The sequence below is a fragment of the Acyrthosiphon pisum genome, chromosome X, assembly GCF_005508785.2.
Source record: "Acyrthosiphon pisum isolate AL4f chromosome X, pea_aphid_22Mar2018_4r6ur, whole genome shotgun sequence".
NCBI classification, from domain to species: Eukaryota; Metazoa; Arthropoda; class Insecta; order Hemiptera; family Aphididae; genus Acyrthosiphon; species Acyrthosiphon pisum.
Genome location: NC_042493.1, coordinates 2,872,807 through 2,879,233, shown reverse-complemented (window position 1 = coordinate 2,879,233; position 6,427 = coordinate 2,872,807).

Sequence of the window (6,427 nt, the reverse complement as noted above, 5' to 3'; positions counted from 1 at the left end):
TACTGTAGGTGGATTGAGGTTTTTTCAATTACATTTTAAGTAGATAAAATCCCAGTACATTTTTTTTCTTAATAATTTGGAAATTCTAACAAAAAACATCATAGTTGTTTTTTTTAAATTTGTTTAAGGTATTTTTATATAATGCCTATAAATCCAAAGATATAATATATATACCTTTTATTCAATGAATAAAACAAAATTAGAATGTCTAATAATAGATTTTATTAAGCACTGTTTTTTTTAAGATAATTGCCGGTGCTTTTTTCTTTAGCTTAAATTATTTTTTTAGAGTCTCGTGAAGTTGCAAAATCTTAATTCTACTTATATTATTGTTCATTTGAATGTTGAACAATCATGCATAGTACGTTTGTTAATTAAACAATATTATTCTAGACTTATAACAGTGATTTGCCGGTATCGATTGATGTTTGAAAACATTCGTTGAAATCAATCACTTAACGAATTAATGTGAAATTGATTAATTTACACGGTTTTTGCAATACAATTTATAGTGTTATTTCTTTTTACATCTAATTTTTTATACGTATGTACCTAATGGTATTTTATAGATTCTGAGTGGAGCGAGGAATGTATTGATTTTACAATGATAGGTGTTTTTTATTTTTGTATCCGAAGACACTTTTCTAGTAGAAAAAATGCTCAGATCAACAACGTCGAGGGAGATTCCTGGTAATAATTGGATCTAGTTTTTTCTTTGGTAGGTCAAAAGTAGAAAATTCCTAATACTTTTTAAAATAATCCGAAAATAAAATACGAACATTAGTTGTTAACATTTTTATATTATTATTATTATTATTATTAAAATAATTGTTAGGCAACTTTAGTTACCTAAAAGTTAAGTCTTCAGTCATAATCTATTTTCATCTTGAAGAATGATAATTTATCATTGAATTAGAATTTAACATATTAATTGCAGTGACTTCCTCAATGATGAGGTACATTCAACACCTAGCTACAACTGTACAGCAGAGCGATTAGTAATTACATACCTATCGGATTTTTTTTTGTTCTACGATTTTCTTATACAAATTAAAATTAAAATATTTTTTATGTAACGAATGTTATAGTTATTTTGTAAATTATATTATAACTAGTAAAAATTATTATTGGACATAACATCGTGTTATCAAATAGAAGCTTCAATGTTATAGTACCTACTTATTCGTTAGTAGTTAGCACTAGGTAAAATTCCAAATCATTATTTGGAATTTTACCAGAAATATATTACGATGGGCTGTAACAAGGATATTATTATTTTTTGGCTACTACACTAGAAAGGTAGACAGACGACGATCAACGTTTGGATATTTATAACAAACATTCTTTAGTTGTGTAGAGGAATCACGGAAAATAACATATCAAAATTTCAGGCGGATAATATATTTGCAGAAAAAATATCTATCGTAGTGTGTATTGGCTAGAATATCATTTATTCCATAATATATTTTTTTATTTCATTTATCTAGAATGTCATTTATTGCTATATGTAATTTTTGACTGATAGATCAAAACTTGTATTTTACTACGTTATAGTATGCTGGTTTATGTCAATAGTATTGCAAAGAAAATACATTTTTTTTTTTAAATTTTTGTATACATATGATGTAAGATTATAGTAGAACATATTTTCATCGGTTTTTAAATTTAACAGGTATATTTTCCGGATATTAATTTCGACTAGATATTTATTTTTTTTGTTGACCATTTAGTGGTAGTTTATGTAATCGTAATGTACACACCTATGCTGACTCTTTTTATTAGCAAACAATAATTTCCTCGAAAATTATTAACTTTTTAGAAAATATTTTTCTTACAGAAGACACATTGTAGATTAATAAAGCAATGGACCAACATCCCATGTAGGTCATGCGTACTACTCCATTTTGCACATCTAAAATGTAACTACTTATTACTCATAATTTAAGTCTAACAAAAAACTATATATGTTCGATTTTGATTTTATTACAAAGAAATTCTCAAAAAACATTATGTTTTGGAATATGAAATTAAAAGTAGAAAATTATCATAATTTTCATAAAAATAGTTAGTCTTCAAAACTGTACTTAGGTACCAATAAAAAAAAAAAAAAATAGAAAACATTTTATTTTTAAAATAATATAAAAAAAATATTTTTGAAAACGTTAATATTTTTCGATATAATTTAATGTTAAAATTATCACCCTGTATACACACGTAACCTATATATAGGTACATTATTTGGTCGATGACACACAAGTTAGGTGGTTGGAAATGATAAAGCGGAAAATTACCGCCATATATACTCTCCATATACGTGTTATTAGTGTTCGAAATTCTAATTTAGTTTAATACCCATTCATAAAACTGAATTTTAAATGAGCAGCTAATTGTTCTTATTGAATATACAAAATTGCTTATAAATATATAAATACATATTAGGTAGGTAATACGCTTAATTCCAATCATTTGATAAGTAAAATATTTAAGTGTGATAGCTGTACATTCGTTAAAATCAAAGATATATAGTTTATGCTGTAAATTATACCTAAATATATATATTATAGTATAAAAGATTCACCATCAGAATAATTGTATATCATACAAATTTTTCATACGTATTACTATTATTTATTTATATAAGGGAACGTTTGTAATTACATTTCTTTTAACTTTTAAGTTTAATATTATCTAATAAGATTAGTTTTTTTTACAAAGAAGTTTTCTTAAAACATAAAGAAAAACTGCGTTAACATATACTTACTTAATACTTTTAAAAACATTTTCGTTATTATTTATGCATTAGAAAAAAAAAATCAAAAAATCGTCCATTATTAATCTTAAGACAAACTTATCTTATGAAAAAATAAATTATTAATCTAATGGGGTAGGTCGTAGGTACGATGTCTTTACAAAACTATTTTTCACTGTTAAAGCGTTTCAGATTTTATTATTATTACTATTATTTTATAATTATTATTTGGTATATTTTTTATTGAAATTAAAACTAGTCACATTTTATGAATTTTTAATTAGTATCTATTTACATTTTCTAATTTAACATATGCAATTTATGTTCCTATAAATCTATTTACAATATATTATGATAAGTATTATTTAGATAAAAAATTTGTTGTAATTTTCTTAATATTATGTTATTATTCAAATAACTTTTTAAACCTAGAATTAACCAATATTTTCAATAGTAGGTTGGTTGAAGGTACCTATACACTTATAGGATGCCAGCATAATATTTGTTTTCTCTCTCATACCCACGCACAACAGGATAAAACGCTTTCACCTAAAATCGGGTTTTTTATGATTTTTGAGTAATCTTTGAGTAAAAATGTATAATCAACTATTACAAAAATTATAGGTAGAAATATTTTGAGGGTATGACATATCGATTATATAAGTATATCTTAATATATTATAAAACAAAGTAGGATTCATCCCGGTGAGGTGCTCTAACAGGTATTTCGAGATTCATGATAGGAATGTTTGTTTATAAATGGTTGTTATTGGTTGTACTGTTATAGGAGAAATATAGGAAATTGAGAATTGGAGGGTGTATACAGCTTGATTTTTCAACTTATATAGGCTGTAGCTAGGTAATAAGGTAGCTCAAATATAATTTTTTTTGGCATACAAAAAAATTAATTTTTCTACTGATTTAAATGGTTGCAATTCGTTACATATTATATTAATAATAATTAGAAGAAATATGGTATACCTATACATTTTGTGAAAAAATATTTTTATTAAAAATACAAATCTTTGGCCTGGATAACGTCGGGTGGGACCGCTAGTATTATATATATTATATTATGTATTTTATTGTTATTTGACTTTGTTTTCAACTTTCAAAACAAGCAAAAACATTTTGTACATTTAAATTATGTTTAAGTTGTTTTGAGACAATATTTAGACAAATCGATATGTCATACCCTCAAAAATATTATTCTTTATCGGTATTGTAATGGGTGATTTTACTCTAAAATTACTTAAAAACATAAAAAAAAAATGATTCTGCGTAAATGTGATTTGACTATTTTGCACGTGGGCCAGAGATAAAAAACTTTGCTAATAGTAGTGTTCGCAATCATTGAACTATGTAACTGTGTGAAGTATTTAATGTTTTATAGATAATTTATGGACAATATACATTGTAACATGTGCAATTTTATGAAATCGGTTTACCTTAAGATTTTATCAATTAACCATTGTTTAACGGTATATAATATTTTCATATACCTAACGAGTAATGGCTAACGGAAATTACATACAATAACAGTGGGTTGAATAAAAAACAGGAAAGCACAATACAAGGATCGTTTTCCAGTGACCATTGAAGCAAAATTATAATAATAATAAAAATCCATTAACCATGTCAACAATAATGGCTGAGTTGTTTTATAATCGTATATTATGCACGATTTATTTTTATAATAAATACTATGGTCGTATTTATTTTTGTTCACGGTCAACATTGATTAAAAAGCAGAATCATTTTATGTCAATCTGTTGAAAATACGTTCGAATACTTCCTCTAGTGTTAATCCGTATTTTTATTTAATTCAACCCACCTACACCTAATTTATGCTAGGGACTGCTGACTTAGAAAATGTAGCAAAACTTTAAATTTTTTTATTTAAAATATCGTAGTATTTTGTTTTATAATCTGTAGTTTGTGACGAGCGTAATTCCCATATGATATGGCCTACCTGTATGCGGTACGTACTATGTACCTACTTAACATTTTGAAACATAAAAGAAAATATTTAATGGATAGGTACAGGCGATACCTCGAGGTATTATAAATGTATAAAATTGGTATATAACAAAATGTACTATAGTTACTTTAGTTAATTTGATTTAAATTCCGATTTAAGTAAGGATGGTTTATTCATTTAAATGTATAATATATTTACTCCCTCTATGGCTATAATAATATGTATTACAATTAGTTAATAATACAACTATTAAAAGAGTAAGCAAATTACAGGTCACAATTATTTCAATAATAATGTCGTTTGACAATTCAATAGTAGAGCGTACCTACCTTAGTTAAATTATGAATTTTAGACATAAAAACAAATTGCATAATAAAAATAATAGTAGCCAGTGCCCAGTAGGTGGTAATTTTTAGATTCCTTTGTTTGTCCTATTTTTATAAAACAATTATTAGACATACAAATAAAGTTATAAGTATAAACTATATCCCAACCAGTGTGTCTAACTAATTAATTATTAAAAGCTAGGTATAATAGTATAATATATAGGTGGTAATTATGATGTAAATCAATATTATATATTAGTATAATAATGTAATTATTATGAATATAAATATTAAATCATTTGTATTGTGTGATTATACATGTTTACAGATAGGTAAGTACCTAATTTTTTTTCATGTCAGGCATCAAATTTGTCTTAAGGTAATAAACTAGACAAATTTATATAACTGCTTTAAAATTAAAAAGTAGGTAAGTGGATGTCGCTCTGCTGTACAGTAGATTACAAGTGGGTAAAAAAAAAAATTTTAAAATTGTATATTGGTTGTATTAGACTTGAATCCAATGATATAATATCATTGTATAAGAAAAACGATTCTGAGCGGAGACGGTTTGACAGTCTAGATATTTTATATTTTGTTATAATTTATTTTATCATGTAAGTTGAATTAATATTAAAATATTATAATTTTTTATTCGTTTCTATGGTGATAAACAAAGCGTTAGAAATTAAAATCCCATTTTTAGCGTTTTTTCGTAATTTTCCGGTGGTTTTTCCCGTGGCATTAAATAACTGTTGAGAAAATCAAAAAATGACCTCTCTAAAGTACCATCTTGATCCAATTTGCTAAAAGATAAGATATTATATTTTGAAATCGAAACACTCCTTCTGGAAGAAATTTTGTATACAGGATATAAAAAGAAAAAGAAAAATAAAATAAAAAAAATAAAAAAAATAAACACCATTGTAAAAACAAGAGCTTCCTCGCTCCGCGCTCAGAATCTAAAATATACATATTAGATAGATAGAATACGATAAAATTCAATAAAAAAAACGGGCAAATGGATGTCGCTCTGCTGTACAGTAGGTTACAAGTGGGTCCATGACAATGGATTGTATTAAACTTAAACTCAATGATATAACATATATCATTGTATAAAAAAACGATTCTGAGCGGAGACGGTTTGTCAGTCTGGATTTTTATATTGTTATTATTTATTTTATCATGTAGGTAATCGAGTTGAACTAATATTAAAATATTAAAATTTTTTATTCGTTTCTATGGTGATAAACAAAGCGTTAGAAATTAAAATCCCATTTTTAGCGTTTTTTCGTAATTTTTCGGTGGTTTTTCCAGTGGCATTAAATAACATATTGAGAAAATCGAAAAATGACCTCTTTAAAGTACCATCTT